Genomic DNA, 18439 nt, shown 5'->3' with positions numbered 1-18439 from the left:
GTTGGTTAGATGTGCATGCCAAGGTTAGACCCACTCATTAGCCATTGAAGATACCATGAAGAATTTGTTAGGCTGTTTCAATGGTTTCTTAATTTTTGCCACCGTGATAAATCAAATATCCTATCAAATAGGTTTATGGCATTAAAATTGTAAAAGTATGATCTCATTCTGTTAAAATACAAAAATGGTGTTGATGTATTTTTTTAAAATTACAATCTTCTGTTAGTCTCAAGCAAATCCTTTATTTTCATTTCAACACATGATTTAACATTGCATTCAATCATATTTAAAAGAATAATTGAATGAAAGTATTTAATTATGATTTTGAAGATGACAGCAAATTGGTGCAATAATAGGACCTGTGCCACAGGGTTCAATCCTGATCTCCATTGCTGTCTGTGTGGAGTTTTCCTGCTCTCCCTGACACCTGTGGGATTTACAGAGGTATTCTAGTTTCCTCCCTATTTCCAATTGTGAAAACTTATCAAGGAGAAACAAGTTAACTTTGGGCAAGAAGCAGAAGTCTGTTCAATGAATACGTAGGTAAAAAGAAAATTCCAATGCAGCAAGTCCTTCATGGGATCAAAGGGCATGGGATTGTTCTAGAAATATAGAGCAGTGCTAGGTTAATTAGTATTGGTTCTTTTAGCATTACGGGTATTAAAAGTGGCACAAATCAAATTTGGAAACTGACAGAATGATATTGAAATTATTCTGATTCCGAATTAAGCATTCACAAGAGAAAAGTGTGAGCTTCAAATTCAGTAAATTCACTACAAGTTCAAGAAAGGTAAATCCATAAAAACTTTGAACAAAAGGTACTGTAATCTCATGGAGGTAAGGATGAGAAAGAGAGCACAGAAAATGAATTATATATAAACGCATTTGCACCATTTTTTCATACACAAAGAATTATTTTTGTTACATGTTTTCAAGTGGTGAAACTCTATATCCTTATAGAGTTGTTCGCATTTATATTGAATGTTGAAAAAACAATGATAGGTTTCTAATCAAGGATGGAGCATGAGCTGTGAAATGTGACTTGTAAACCAGCAGATGGCGCTATTCCTATACACTTGTTGAATGCTGATTTTGGTCTTCTGGTGGTTATGTATGCAGGTTTGATGTTTCTGCTGTTACTGTGCAAGTAAGTCTTCTGCAATTTGTAGATGGTGCAAACTGCAATGACACTGAGCCATACACCTTCTGGAATATTCCAAACTCTGAAATAGGGTAATTTGAGATTTAATGGTTTTCAAGCTAAATAGACCACTGGAGTGTACAAGGCATCCATTTTCCTCCAGTTATATACCTTCTTTAACTTATTGTCACTACTGATATCCCTCAGAAATATTATTTCCCACCACACAAAATCCTCACTGCCGTGAATTACGTGCTTCACCCCAGACTGCTAATCAATTGCTGGATCCCCCTACTATCTCACACTTTAGATCTTTCTCCAGAAATCACCCTTCTATTCCCCCCATATCTGCAGAAATTCACCAGTACAATACATTCCCCTCCCACTCTGCTCTATGGATTATCTGAGGTTCTTCTGTTGGCTAACCAAATTGTCTTGAGGACTTTAGATTGGACAACCCTGCTTCAGAGAGAAGTTAAAAATGCTAATATGAAAATTGTCTTCATATACTTATATACATCTAACTGTAGACACATGCAATAGTGAACATTGATTTTCCAACCTTCCAGAATTTTCCCCAGTCGGTACTGGTTACTGCTGGTCACTCAATGGTAACGTTCAAACAATACGAGCAGAATCCTTTTCCCTACAGTGTTATTTCAGTGTTTCAGTTCATTGCTTCATTAACATCCTTGGAAGTTGCCATAAATTTTTGTCTCAATGACCTATTAATGTGCCAAAGATGATAATAGTAAAATATTACAGCAAACATTGAAAGTTTTATATGTATTTCCTGAACTGATGTTACCAAGCATTTATCAGTTTGGTGTTTTTACATCTCTTCATCAATTAATGTTTGCAGCCTAAATGGTCCCAACTAATCAAGGATTTCGCAGCACTTAAATGTATGAATTAGATTTAATAGTAACCAATGAACTGTTTTAATAACTGCCATCATTGAAATGTAATTAGAATTGTTCTAGTTTTTGCACAGGTCCATAGGCAGAATAGAGGCTGTCATGTGTGACGCCAAGCAGAGTTACCGGACGGATGATGCTAATGAGAGAGATAACGGAAGACAATGGAGAAACATTCAAAATGTTAATGAGAGAGAAGGGAGAGATTAATGGGAAAGAAACACAATTCAGATATTGACAGACCGGTTGCTTTGAACCTGAACTGTTTGAAGTTTGATGGACAGGTGATACCCCAGCAGGGGGATAAAAGGAGCAGGTTTGCTAAGGCAAAAGACAAGCCACGAGACCCTGGAAAGAGCAGTGTGCCCCCACAAGTGGTGGAAGTTTGGAGGACCGGTTCGCAGGAATGGATCAGAGGCTCACAGGGTGTAAAGGTACGATCGGTGGGAACCTGGGGTATGTGTCCACCCTTGCCTGAGTGCCGGGTTCACCGTGGAAGAACGATCGTATCCGGAACGGAGGGGTCACAGTCGGTGACCACAGCAGGATTAGAAGACACCAATAGGTCTGCCCGAAACCAACTGCAAAGACATCAAAAGATCTGCCCAAAACCAATTGCATCACCCACTCTCTCTCTCCCTCTCTCTCTCCAACGGTACAACAACCACAACTACTTCGAACTGCACTAAACTGAACTGAACTCTGCTTCACTTATGACTGATCATTTTACCCCTAGACTGCGATAGAGCTTGGTTGATTCCTACTACCCTAGTTCTGTGTATATGTGTGTATTATCATTGCTAACCTGTTACATTTATATCCTTATGATTAGTGTACTGTATTACTTATTTCTTTACTAAAACTTTATTAGTTCCTAGTAATCACAGACTCCAACGAGCGTCCCATTCCTGCTGGTTTGGCAACCCAGTTACGGGGTACCTAACAATGCATATAAACAGGATGAGGGAGGAAGACTGTTTCTGAGAATCTAACCTAGTCCCAACACATTGATGTAGTCATAAAGAAGGCAAGACAGCGGCTATACTTCATTAGGAGTTTGAAGAGATTTGGCATGTCAACAAATACAGTCAAAAACTTCTATAGTTGTACCGTGGAGAGCATTCTGACAGGCTGCATCACTGTCTGGTATGGAGGAGCTACTGCACAGGACCGAAAGAAGCTGCAGAAGGTTGTAAATCTATCAGCTCCATCTTGGGCACGAGCCTACAAAGTACCAGGACATGTTTAGGGAGCAGTGTCTCAGAAAGGCAGTGTCCATTATTAAGAATGTCCTTTTCTCACTGTTACCATCAGGTAGAAGGTACAGAAGCCTAAAGGCACACAGTCAGTGATTCAGGAACAGCTTCTTCCCCTCTGCCATCCGATTCCTAATGGACATTGAAGCTTTGGACACTACCTCACTTTTTTAATATACAGTATTTCTCTTTTTTGCATATTTAAAAAAATCTATTCAATATACATAATTGATTTACTTGTTTATTTATTATATTTTATTTTATTCATTATTATTATTATTTTTCTCTCTCTGCTAGATTATGTTTTGCATTGAACTGCTGCTGCTAAGTTAACAAATTTCACGTCACATGCCCGTGATAATAAACCTGATTCTAATTCCGAACAGGTTATTTAAGAGCGACATTAGGAAATGCACCAACAAAGCACTTCAATATTGCTTGTTGTATCAAGAGAACCAGAATCCATAATACAATGAAGCTGTAGGGAGGTATTCCAGAAGCACACCAGTTATACCCCAGACTGAATTGTTGATGTTACAACTGAAGATGCACTACAAAACTAACTAGACTTCTGTGACATCCTGTCTGGTACAGGGACTCTAACAATGTAGAAAATTATAAACATGAAAAAGTCTGCAGATGCTGGAAATCCTAAGCAACACACACAAAATGCTGGGGGAACTCAGCAGGTCAGGCAGCATCTGTACTCATACTTAAAACCACGTCAGTTTGCAGGTAACAGAAAACCAAGAGTCCAGAAACTTGGCGAATAGTCTATCTGTGTTTCCAGCCACTTACTGTTGCACAATCTGGAAGATCTTTCGCCTTGAACCCTTTCAGTAGAGATGGAGATGTGGAGATACTTTTTACATACAAATCTATATGATGTTCAGTTCGGGCCAGTCAGACCATCTGTCTTTTTTTAATCATTAGATTTTAAATATTTCTGTCTAAAATGTAGAATATCAAACATCTGATAGAACCTCGAACATCTCCTCATTTACTGAAAATGATGCTTATATATTACGGAGAAAATAGTCAAGGAACAGGTCAACTTGAACGCTAACCTCATTGCCAAAAAAGGAGAATCATTGGCATAGGTCTGGAAGCAGGTAACAATGCATGATTTTGGTCTGTATTACATCTAGACTCAATGGATGAGGATAAGGCATTTTAATTGAAGGCTCAATAATGTTAAATGTCGCTTGTTAGGACAATATTGTTACTTTCGATCAAAATATGATTATTCTTTTTTAATATAACATTTTATTGTTACTTTGTAGTGTAATATCTCTGAGATACAACAAGGTCAGCCACATGAAAGGGAATCAAAAATTAAGGGACTGAAATGTGGGAAGACCAAATTCAACATGATAAGACAGGACCTGGCAAGTGGACTGGGTGCAGCAACTTGCAGGCAAGTCACTGTGGAACTAGTAGGGGTGATTCAAAAGTAAAATAGTGAAAGTTCAAAGCCAGATGTTCTCATAAGGTGGAAGTTAAGATCAACAGGTTCAAGGAACTTTGGATGTCATGAGAGATTGAGATTTTAAAAAAATAAATAAGAGGGTGAAGAAGGGCACCAGATGTAACTGCTGGGCAAGAATAAGGAAAAGTGGCTCCAAAATCACTTGCAGGGAAATCTTTGTGACAGGATTAATCTGCACTTGGAGGGTCAGGATTTAATCAAAGGTGGCTTTGTTAAGCAAAGAACTTGTCTGACTAACTTGAATGAATTTTTCAGAGGTAATTAAGTGTATCAATAAGGGTGGTGCAATTGCTAGAAACTACATAGACTTCATTAAGTTCTTTGCCAAGATCCCACATAGGAGACTGGCTAAAAGGTAAGAACCTGTGTGGTTCAGGGCCATATGACACATTGGATCTGTAATTGGCTTGCCACTGGAGGCAGATGGGATTGGCTGGGGGTTGTTTTTTGTAATTGAAAGCTAGTGACCAGTGATATACCAGGAGCATAATGGCTTGAATAATTGCTCTTCCACACCCTTAATAATCTGGGTGTGATTGTAGCAGGCAGTTTTTGGGAAATCTAATTAGGACTGAGTGTACAGGTAAAACCAAAGAATTACCAGGAAGTAGAGGGCCCTTGGGGTATAAGTGCAAGAATCCCTGAAGACAACAACACAGGTAGATAAGGTGGTTAAGAAGGAATGATGGATACTCAGAGAATATAAAAGCATGAAGGTTATGGTATAAGCACATAGAGTATTAGGCTAGAGCTAAAATACTGTGTGAAGTTCTGGTCGTCGTATAATGAAATGTTGCAGAAGCTATTCACAAGACAATAGTGTGGAAGGAGCATTTGAGGAGAAACTACAGAGACTGGGTATGTTTTGCTGGTGTGAAGTGGGGGGGGGGTTGCAGTAGAGTGAAGTGGTTGCGGCAAGCAACACCACAGATGTTGGTAAGGTCGATAGTAAGAAATTGTTTCCTTTAGCAGTATCTACAACTAGCAAGCATTGGCCTAAGAAAAGGGGTGGGTGATACAGAGGAGATTTGAGGAATAAGTATTCATTTTCCTGAGGGCATACTCAATAAATCCATAATAGACTAATAACCATAATAGAATCAATGAAAGACCACACCAGCTTGGTTGTTCAACCGGTATGCAAAAACCATCAAACTGTGCAAATACAAAAATATTAATAATAATAATAATAATAGTAAATAAATAAGCAATAAGTATTGAGGACATGAGATGAAGTGTCCTTGAAAGTGAATCCATAGGCCGTGGAAACATTGCAGTGATGGGGTAAGTGAAGCTGAATGAAGTTATTCCCTTTGGTTCAGGAGCCTGATGGCTGAGGGGTAATAACTGTTTTTGAAGCTGGTGGTGTAGGTCCTGAGGCTCCTGTACCTTTGCAGTCCAGGCAGCATCTATGGAAATAAATACAGTTGATGTTTTGAACCAAAACATTCACTGTACTTTTTTCCATAGATGCTGTCTGGCCTGCTGAGTTCCTCCAGCATTTTGTGTGTGTTGTTTGGATTTCCAGCATCTGCAGATTTTCTCTTGCTCCTGTACCTTCTTCCTGATGGCAGCAGTGAGAAGAGAGCATGACCTGGGTGGTGAAGGTCCCTGATAATGGATGCTGCTTTCCTGTGACAAAGCTTCATGTAGACGTGCACAATGGTGTGGAGGACTTACCCATGATGGACTGGGCTGTATCCATTACTTTTTGTAGGATTTTATATTCAAGGGCATTGATGATTCCACACCAGTCTGTGGTGCAGCCAGTCAATATACTTTCTGCTACACATCTATAGAGGTTTGTCCATGGTTTGATGTATATTGAATCCTCTTAAGGATGTAGATACACTGCATGCTTTCTTCATAATTGTCCTTACATGCTGGGCCCAGGACAGGTCCTCTGAGATAATAACACTGAAAAATTTAAAGTTGCTGACCCTCTCCACCTCTGATCCTCCAATGACAACTGGCTCAGGAATCTCCAGTTTCTTCCACTAGGTCAATAATCAGCTCCTTGTTCTTGCTGACATTGAACAAGATGTTATTGTTATGGCACCACTCAGCCAGATTTTCAATCTCCCTCCTATATGCTGACTCATCACCACCTTTGATTCGGCCTATCGCCATGGTGTCGTCAGCAAACTTTTATATGGCATTGGAGTCATAAGTATAGAGTAAGGGGCAAAGCACACAGCCTTGTGACACACCTGTATTGATGGAGATTGTGAAGATGTTATTGGCCATTTGAACTGACTGGGGTATGCAAATGAGGAAATCAAGGATCCACTTGCACAAGGTTGTATTGAGGCCAACGTCTTGAAGCTTATTGATTAGTTTGGAGGAGATGATGGTATTAAATGCTGAGCGTGAGTAGTTAGTGGAGGAGATATGTTCACAACATTTGAAAATATTTAGATGAACATTTGGAACACCGTAGCATTAAATGTTACAGGGTGAGTACCGGGAAATGGCATTGGTATAGATAAGGACTGATGTCCAACATGGACAAATGGGACAAAGGTCCCTTTTCCATGTTGCATCACCCTGTCATTTTAGATCATGGATGACCTCGACTTGGCCTCAGCACTCTCTCCATAATCTCTGACTTTCTTCATTCAGCTAGCAAATCAGCAGTAATGAATTTTCTTTAGTCTCAACATTGCACAATGTTCTTTTTCTCTGAAGGACGAATTCTTGCTGCTCTTCTACAGCTCTTATTTTTTTCTGTCACTTGACAACATTTTCCACAAATATGTCTTTAGTCTTACTCCAATCATACCCATTATATTCGTGACTGAAAAAATACGCACAAGAAACATAGTTAATGGCCTTCTCAGTTGTTTTGGATTTATCCTGCCATTTGATTCCAGAGTAACTTTCCACATTAACACACAAAATGCTGGAAGAGCTCAGCAGGACGAGCATCATGTATAGAAATAAATAGATTGTTGGCATTTTGGTCCGAGACCCTGCTTCAGGACTGAGAAGGAAGGGGGAAGATACCCGAATAAAAAGATGGGGGGAGGAGAAAGAGGCTAGCTGGAAAGTGATAGTTGAAGCCAGGTGAGTGAGAAAGGTCCTGGGCTGGAGAAGAAAGAATCTGATAGGAGAGGGGAGAGGGCCATAGGAGAATGGGAAGGAGGAGAGGATCCAGGGAGAAATAATAGGCAGGTGAGAAGAGGTAAAAGGTCAGAGTGGGGAATGGGGGGGGGTAGTTTTTTTTACTGGAAGGAGAGATAGATATTCATGCCATCAGGATGGAGAGGGAATATAGGCGTTACTCCTCCATCCTGAGGGTGGCCTCCTCTTGGCAAAAGAGGAAGCCATGGACCGACATGTCGGAATGAGAATGGAGATCGGAAATAAAATGTTTAGCGAGCGAGAAGTCCTGCTTATGGAGGATGTTGTGGAGATGCTTGACAAGGCGGTCCCCAAATTTATGACGGGTCTCACCAATATACGATGGGCTGCTTGCAGGGATAAGTGCTGGGAGGGAGATTAGTGGGCAGAGATGAATAGGGAAGGGAATTATGGATGGAGCAAACCTGTGGGAAGTGTTGGGGTTGGGGAGGTAAAGATATGCTTACTGGTAGGATCGCTCCGAGTTGACGGAAGTTGCGGAGGATGATGTTCTGTATGTGGGGGCATTTTCTCCTTCAGATGAATAAATTTCACCACCCCCTCCTCCATTCCTCACTCTGACCTTTTACCTCTTCTCACCTACCTATTACTTCCCCTTGAGTCCTCTCTTCCTTCCCTTTCTCCTATGGCCCGCTCTCCTCTCCTATCAGATTCCTCCTTCTTCCACCCTTGACTGTTCCCACCCACCTAGCTTCACCTATCATCTTCTCGCTAGCCTCTTCCCCCTCCACCCATCATTTTAATTCTGGCTCCTTTCGCCTTCCTTTTCAGTCCTGAAGAAAGGTCTTGGCCTGAAAGATGAAGAATCTATTCACTTCCCTAGATGCTGCCTGACCTGATGAGTTCCTCCAGCATTTTGTGTGTGTGTTGCTTTGGATTTCCAACATCTGTGGTTTTTCTTGTGTCTATAACTTTCTACATTGTTAGAGTTCCTGCACCAGACAAAATGTTACAGAAACCTAGCTAGTTTGTAATGTGTCTTTAGTTGTAACATCAACAATTCAGTCTGGGGTATAACTGGAGTGCTTCTCGAATGCCCCCCTATCCCCATGTATTATGCATTCTGGTTCTCTTGATACAACAAGTAATATAGAAGTGTTTTGTTGGTGCATTTCTCAATGTCACTCTTAAATAACCTGTTCTCTGTTTTCCTCCCTCACTCTGTTTATACATCTCTATCCTGCCTTTGTTCCCGTGCAAAAACTACAATAATACTAATTACACTTCAATAATGGCACTTATTAAAACAGTTCATTGGTTACTAGTAAAGCTAATTCATACATTTAATTGCTGAGAAATCCTTGATTAGTTGGGACCACAAAGGCTGCAAACACTAATTGATGAAAAAATATCAAGACACCAAACTGATAAATGCTTGGTAATATCAGTATAGGAAATACATATCAAACTTTCAAAGAAATAATACTTAGAAATATAGAAATCTGCAGCATATTACAGGCCCTTCGGCCCACAATGTTGTGCCAACTATGTAACCTACTCTAGAAACTGCCTAGAATTTCCCTACTGCATAGCCCTCTATTTTTCTAAGATCTATGTACCTAAGAGTCTCTTAACATACTTGCCTCTGACATTCCCCTTGTACCTACTTCCAAGCACCTTAAAACTATGCCTCGTGTTAGCTATTTCAGGCCTGGAAGAAAGCCTCTGACTATCCACACGATTGATGCCTCTCATCATCTTGTACACCTCTATCAGGTTACCTCTCATCCTCCATCGCTCCAAGGAGAAAACGCCAAGTTCACTCAAACTACACAGTACTTCAAGTGGGGTCTAACTAAGGTCTTATATAGCTGTAACATTACCTCAGGGCTCTTGAACTTGCTGTTCTATTTTGCTGTAATCAGTTTTGGCACATTAATAGATAATTGAGACAAAAATTTATGGCAACTTTCAAGGATATTAATGAAGCAATGAACTGAAACACCAAAATAACACAGTGGGGAAAAGGATTTTACTTGTGTTGTCTGAACGTTACCATTGAGTGACCAGCAGTAACCAGTACCGACTGGGGAAAATTCTGGAAGATTGGAACATCAATGTTCACTATTTCTTGTGAACTGTTAGATGTATGTAATTATATGAAGACAACTTTCTTCATCTCTGGAAACAAACTGTCAAACATCATCTTATATAAACCTACCAATTCCCACAGTTATCTTGACCATACTTCTTCCCACCCTATCTCCTGTAAAAATGCTCTTCCCTTTTCTCAGTTCCTTCATCTCTGCTGTATCTGTTCCAAGGATGCAGCTTTCCTTTACTGGACATCAAAGATGTCCTCCTTCTTCGAAGAGCAGTGTTTCCCTTCCTCCACCATAGATACTGTCTCACCTGCCTCTCATTCATTTCCGGGATGTCCATGCTCACCCCATCACTGCCTTAAAAATAATAGAGTTTCTCTTCTCCTTTCCTACCACTCCATGAGCCTCCATCTTCCTGCACAACTTCCGCCATCTCCAAAGGGATCCTACCGCTAAACATATCTTTACCTCCTTCCACACTCTGCTTTCTGCAGGGACAACCCCATCTGAGATGCCCCTGTCCATTCATCCCTCCCTACTAATCTCCCTCCTGGCATTTATCCCTGCAAGCAGCCAAAGTGCTACACCTGTCCATTCCCCTCCTCCCTTACTTCTCTTCAAGGCCCCAAGTAGTCCTTCCATGTGAGGCAGCACTTCACCTGTGAATCTGCTGGAGTCTGGTGCTCCCAACGTGGTCTGTTCAACACTGTACAGACCTGTTGTAAACTGGGGGGCCTGCTTTGTTAAGCACCTCTGCTCCATCTGCCAAAAGTGGAACTTCCCAGTCCCAAGCATTTTAATTCCAATCCCCATCCCGACATGTCAGTCCTTGGCCTCCTCTTCAGCTGAGATGAGGCAGGAAAATAGATAACCTCCAACCTGATGGCATGATTATCAATTGCTCCTTCCAGTAAAGCAAAATTTCTCTCCCCCTCCCCATTCTTCTCTTCCCCAGTCTGGCCTCTTACTTCTTCTCACCTGCCTATCACCTCCCTGGGTCCCCTCCTCCTTCTCATTCTCCTCTGGGCCACTCACCTCTGCTATCAGATTCTTTCTTCTCCACCCCATTAACTTTCCTACCCACCTGGCTTCACCTATCACCCTCTAGCTATCCTCCTTCTCCTCCTCCTCCTCCTACCTTTTTATTCTGGCATCTTCCCCTTTTCTTTTCAGTCCTGAAGAAGAGTCTTGGCCCAAAACATCAACTGTTTATTCTTCTCCATAGATGCTGCCTGATTTGCTGAGTTCCTCCAGCATTTTAAGTCTACTGCTTTGACTAAGAAGATGTACAGTGTGATGGCCTTCTTTAGTCATGAGATTGACTTCAAGAGATATGAGGTAATGTTGGAGCTCTATAAAACTCTGCTTGGATCACACTTGAAATATTATGTTCAGTTCTGTCACCTCATTGTAGGAAGGATGTGGGAACTTTAAAGAGGGGGCAGTAGAGATCTGTCTTCCTGTGTTAGAGAACATGTCTTAAGAGGAAAGGATGACCGAGTTAGGGCTTTTCCCTTTGGTGCAAAAGAAGATGAGAGGAGACATAATAGAGGTGTACAAGTTGATAAGAAGTGTAGACAGAGTGGACAAAAAGCACTCTTTTCCCAGTGTGGCAATGACAAGTATGAAACAGCATGATTTTTAAGGTGATTTGAGGAAAGTATAGAGGTGATGCCGGAGATAAGTTTTTACACAGACAGTGATAGGTGCATGAAACACACTGACAGGGGAGCTGGAAGAGGCAGATACATTAGTGACAGTTAAATGCCTCTCAGTTAGGCACATGGATGAAAGAAAAATGGAGCGCTCTTTTGGAGGGGAGGGTTAGGTTGATCTCAGAGTAAGTTAAAGTTTGTGAGCTGAAGAGCCTGGTCTCTGCTCTATGTTCTATGTGCAAAATGATAGATCCATTTACATTTGTTACAGGGTCGTATAAACAATGATCAATTTGCATGAGGAAATGGAATTTTTGCAAATACCATCAGTGCCAAAACCAGCTTCGGACTTTGGAAGCAGAGGAGTGTACTGATGAAACTAGTTATTTTAAATATATTGTAGTTGTCACATGGATGCAAAATGGACATATTGATATCAAATCAAGCTTTCATTACAGTTCTCTACTGAAGTCATAAAATGTTTAAAATAATCAAACAACGTTAAATTTTCTTTTATTTGACCATCTTTCAGGTAATGGATGTATCTGACCCGGCCAGCATTTGTTGCCCACTCCTATCTGCCCTCAAGATTGACAAGACTTCATGATTGCTGTCCACTGCCGCTTGCAACTGGCATGGCATGGTTTGAATAATTTTGCAAGGAGGAATGGGCAAACCTTGCTAGATCACATTATCTATCCATCTAATAGAGACTAATCCAAAAGGACTACTGGCTGTAATTGCTGCAAGAGGTGGTTCAACTAAGTGCAGAGCAAAGGGGGATGAATACATTTGAAGTGCTGACATTTCAGTTGTTTTAATTTTTAGTTTTTCATACTTTACAATTTTCCATTTTTTTTGTGTTCTGCCATGATAAAAAGGTGCATGTGATTCACAAATGAAAATTCTCAGTTAAATTGATCAAGGTCCCTGGTTGTAATACTACCTATGTGGACAAAGAGTAGGGGCTGAATATTTTTAAGGAGACTTCGATTGCTCTGAGTTTCCAGCATCAGTCTAAACTTGATGATAGAGGGCTCCTTTAAGATATCCAAAAGTAGCCTTCATAGTTAATTTGAATAAAAGAGAAACTTTTACATGAAAACATGATAGCTGCATCTATCTTGTCATGGTGTCCTTCAGCAATACAGCATGGCTACAGGACTGTCAGCCCAATGAGTCTATGCCAAACACCATGCTCACTCAGCCAGTTCTAATTTCCTGCATTCTGCCCATATTCCTCTAATCTCCACTCCTCCAAGTGCTTCTTAAAGTACAGTATATCATTGTACCTGCCATAAACCCTTCTGGTGGCTCATTTCCATTTGCTGATGACACTGCTTTTGTTAGGAGAATCGAAGATGATGATGAATCAGCATTTGGAGTGGGGAGATCGAAAATCTGGCTGAGTGGTGCCATAACAATAACCTCTCTGTCAGTGCCAGCAAGACCAAGGAGGAAACCAGAGGTTCATGAGCCAATCCTCCGTAGGGAATCAGAGGTGGAGAGGGTCAGAAAATCTAAATTGCTCAGCATTATCATTTCAGAAGATCGGTCCTGGGTCCAGCACATAATTGCCATTACAAAGAAAGCACAGGAGCACCTCTACTTTCTTAAAAGTTTGAAAAGATTCAGCATGCCACAAAAAAACTGTGCGATGGAGAATATACTGACTGGTTCCATTATGGCCTGGTATGGAAACACCAATGCTCTTAAACGGCAAACTCAACAAAAAATTGTGGATCCAGCCTGATCCATCACGGGCAAATCCCTCCCCACTATTGAGCACATCTACAAGAAGCGCTGTCACAGGAAAGCAGCGTCCATCATCAAGGACCCCCACCATCCAGGCCATGTTCTCTTCTCACTGCTGTGACCTGTAAGGTGGAACAGGAGCCTCAGTACCTCAACAATATGAAGCACATTTTCATTTCTGGTCGGAAAAATATTATATATATACTGATGGATATATATCATGATGGATGCAACAATGAATCTGTGTCAGCATGCCGAAAATTATTATTGTTTTACTGGCTGGTAAATGTTGGTGAATAGCTGTTCCTTGAAACTGGACCAGGTTTGGAGAACAGTTAGAGGAGGCTTATAGAAGGTGTTTTAAGTACAATCTTAAGGGTACGGGATAAGGTGGAGATTAATTCAAATTTAACTGGATGAACGACAGTCTGAGTGGGCTACATGCCAGTGGAGAGCAATTAAACACTAATATTTTGGGTATGGCCATACTCAAGTGGAAAGGAAAAGCTATTGATTGAGAGTTGCGAGAGAGGTGAGATAGCAGTGAGGCAGGAGAGCTGGGGTGATGACAGTGAGAAGGGAGCAAGGAGGATTGGTGGTTGAGAGGAACGAGAGTGGAGGGAAGAGAGAGAGAGAGAGGAGTTAGAAAATGAGAGTGAGGAAGTTGGGGTCAATGGAAGGGCAGAAGATGGTGGGGAAAGTGTCCAGTGATGGAATGAAGTTCGGGTGTACAGACTGAACGGATTCTAACTGAGGGGACAAAGACTGGGAGAGAATGGGAAAGGGATCTAAGAGAGGAAAGATGGTGACTAGTAGAGGGGAAAGGTGGCTAATGGAAGATAGAGTGAGGAAATTAGGGGAGGTCAGAGGAAAGTTGAGGAAAATTGCTTATGTCCATCTGTGTAAGTGGGTAGAGTCCCAGTCAGTATCTGTGGATTTCCATGTCAGCATAAGTACACCACAGCACAGCTTGGTCTTCTGGCCTGGGGCAATGATCATATTGCAGTGGGGCTCCACTCTGTCAAGTGCTTATGTAGCTGCTCCACAGTAGCTTTCCTACCTCCACAATCCTCAACAACGTAATCTATTTGCCTGCCTCTCTCTGATCCTTTCACCAAGGCCCTGTCACTCCTCCTCAACAAGTTCCCAACTTCAGTGGCATGGTTCTCCTTCCATAATATCCTCCATCAATGTCTTAGAGTTGTACAGCTCAGAAACTGGCCCCTTAGTCCATCTCATCAATGCTGACTCTTTTGCTCATTTGCCCTGATTCCCTTTGATTGCACAAGTTTCATATCCTTCCATGCATTGCCTATTTAAGTGTCTCTTAATTGTAGTGATTCCAGTGGCAGTGAATTTGAGATATCAACCACTCTTTGTGCTATTTGCAAGCTTACTAATCGTACCTTCTACATTCATATCCAAGTCATTAATACTTCATTATTAAAGCTCAGTTATATTCTGTCTATAACTTGCTTTCATCAATCTTCATAGTTACTGCCGAAAAAAAATTAAGTCAAATTCATGTAATAGGATTTCCACCTCATAAAACCATGCAGAGAATCACTCATCAACCCATGTTTCCAAATGTACATAAACCATGTCTCATGGGACTTCCTCCAGTAATTTTTGTACCACAGACACAAGGTTCACCAACCTGTAGTTACCTGGCTTATCTCTTCAGCCCTTCGTAAATAAGGGAATAATATGAGCTATCCCCCAGTTTTCTGGCACTTCACCTGTGGCTGAGATGTAAAGCTCTATCAGGACCCCAATTATCTCTTTCCTTGCTTCCAACAGCAAACTCAGATGGACTTCTTCAGGCCCTGGATATTTATCAACCCCAATGTGTCCCATGACATCTAATACCCCCCCCCACCTTCTGTTACCTACTGATCTGCTCAAAAACATCTACCTTCCTCATCCTAAACTCACTGTCCTCCAGGTCTTTCTCCTTGGTGAATACAGACTTACACATAAGATTACCCCTTTGGTCCCTAAGGATGCCCCTTCTTTTCTTGGCTACCTTCTTGCTCCTGATATGCTCACAGAATGTCTTGGAACTATCCTTAACTTTATCTGTCAAGAATATTTACCAGTTCATTTTCCAATTTATTTCATAGCCACCTTATGCCCTCCTAATTTATTTCTTAAATTCTCTCCTACACATTCTATATTGCCCAGAGAAACTTCCCTCATTGCAGTTGTCTATACCTGTCACATGGTTTCTTTATTTTCTTTCTCCCTCCTCCTGCCTCGTCACATGGATGCAGACTCTCCCCACTGCAGACATCCCACCTCTCTCGGAAGTTCTGGGAGTCTCCTGCATATTAATAGAGGCTCCCTGATGCCCGCAAGTTATATACAATGTCCCGGAAATTATTTTCTTTGAGAGAGCGAGTGCGAGAGCGAGCATGTGAGAGACCACAAGAGCGACAGAGAGCGAGAGAGAGAGAGAGAGAGAACGCACACGCGAGAGTGACCACAAGAGAGAGAGAGCGTGCGAGAGAAAGCGAGTGTGCGTGCCATGGGAGAGTGTTCCAAAAAGATCAAATATAAAATGTACGTCACCCCAGACTACACTAAAGTGTACCCCGGCCTAATAGGGGTCAAAATAATGACAGTGTTGCTCACTGCACTGTTTGCACCAATGACTTTTCTATTGCCCATGGTGGGTTAAACTGTAAAAGACATGCCGAGGTGAGTTTAACAGGTGTCATTTGTTCATTAGCATAGCTAACGTTATTTAAACTAGCTGGCTAGCTGCTGAAGAGCTACTCTATTGTAGACATCCCACCTCTCCCAGAAGTTCCAGGAGTCTCCTGCAAATTGATGGTGCTACCTCCCTGAAATGAGCTTTTGCAGGGTGGGATGTCTGCTACTGTTTGCTATTATTCTTCTTGCTGCTATAAGCCTAACCCTAACCCTGGCTTTCCACCCCACCACCCAGTTCACCATCCCCACCATCCCAACTCAATGATCACCGGCATTCTCTCATCAATGTTGTCTACACTTCTCGATACCTCAATAAACCAACCAACATAATCAAAGACCCCACTCACCCCGGAATTCTCTCTTCTCCTGGCTCTCCTTGGGCAGAAGATACAGTAACCTGAAAGCATGAACCACCAGGCTGAAGTACAGCTCCTATCCCACTGCTATAAGACTTTTGAACAGTCCTGTACTACAAGTAGATGGACTCTTGACCTCACACTCTACCTCCTTTTGGTCTTGCAACTTATCATCTTCCTGCATTGCACTTTCTCTGTAAATGTAACTCTCTGTTTTGCATTCTGTTGTTGTTTTCCCTTGTCTTACCTCAATGTGTTGATCTGATGAAATGATCTGTATCAATGGCATGTAAAACAAAGTTATTCATTGAATCTTGGTACATGTGACAATAATAAATCAATTTATCAATTTACACCCTACAATGAGACTCCCATTTTACTGCCAATGACCCACTCACACTACGTGCCCTCTCTGCCTCCTGTTTCTGAAGCAGCACACCCCAAGCTACCCATAATCCCAAGACCAGGTTTCAGTATAATCCACATCTTTCTGCCAGCCTTAACTAACTCCTGAGGGACCACCCTCTTCCTGCTCTCATCCAGCAAAGAATCAGATGGTGATAGTGGAGGGCTGCTATTCAGAATGGAACAATGTGCTGTGTGCTCCAGGGATCAGTTTTGGGTCCTCTTTGTCGTCTATATTAACGATTTGGATGAGAAAATATTTGGCATGGTTACTGGGCTTGCAGATGAAACTAAACAATGGTATCATTATCAGTGAAGAGGGTCATTTAAAATTACAATGATATCATGATCAAATGGAGAAGTGGAATAGAAGATGGTAATTTAACTGGGTCAAGTGGTCAGTTGATCAGTTAAACCAGGGCAGGATTTGAACAGTAAGTAGCGGAGCCTTGTGGACTGCTATAGAACAGGGAGAACTAGGGGTACAGTTACATAGTTACCTGAAAGTAGAGGCATACTGTAGGTCGACAGAGTGGTGACAAAAGCATTTGGCACAGTTGTCTTCATCACTCAGAGCACTGAGAGGAGTTGGTGCATCATCTACTAGGCATCAACGAGATCTCATTGAGAGCACTGAGAGGAGTTGGTACATCAGGTACGAGACATCGCTGAGATCTCATTTTGAATATCACGTGCAGGCCAACTACCCAGCTACAGGAAGGTTGTCATTCAACCGACAATGGTCAGGAAGAACTAACAATGGTGTTACCAGGACTGGAATGACTGAGTTATAAGGAAAGCCTGGATGGGCTGGTTAGTAATCTTACCGGTGTACAAAATCACGGGGACTAATGATAAGGTGACTGGTGGCAGACTTTTTTTCGGGATAGGGGAGTCTAAGACTAAAGGGCATAAGCGTGAGCTGCGTGGGGAAAATCTAAAGGGGACATGAGGAGGAACTTTTTTATGGGGGCCGAGCTCAGTCGGCATGGACGAGTTGGGACATCGGGCCTGTTTCCGTGCTGTATAACTATCCCCGTGTGGTGCGGCAGGATTGTCTCCGCAATCCTCGATCATGCTCACATTTGGTATCAGGCTTTTCCCGGTCTCCAGATTCCACTTTCCTAGCAGTGCCATCGCCGCCCCCTCTCCCACCAGTGACCTACCACAGCGGTCCCCAACCACCGGGCCGCAGAGCATGCGCTACCGGGCCGCGAGGAAGCGATATGATTTGGTGATATGAGTCAGCTGCACCTTTCCTCATTCCCTGTCACGGCCACTGATCAGCCATTACGCATGCGAGGTCATGACCCGCCCGTCATCCGTGTCAGGGCAGGAAGGCGATCAACTCCTCGAGCTTGCAAATGACGACGGGCTGAAAAGTATGTTTGACATAACATCTCTGTCGGCATTTTGGATCAAAGTCAAGGCTAAATATCCTGAGATAGCCACGAAAGCACTGAAAACGTTGCTTCCATTTCTAACATTTTTCTGCGAAGCGGAGTTTTCTGCAATGAATGCAACGAAAACTAAACTGCGGAATAGACTGGACATCAGGAACACC

Source organism: Mobula birostris, chromosome 4 (assembly GCF_030028105.1).
Source record: "Mobula birostris isolate sMobBir1 chromosome 4, sMobBir1.hap1, whole genome shotgun sequence".
Taxonomy (NCBI): Eukaryota; Metazoa; Chordata; class Chondrichthyes; order Myliobatiformes; family Myliobatidae; genus Mobula; species Mobula birostris.
This window is presented reverse-complemented; position numbering follows the sequence as displayed.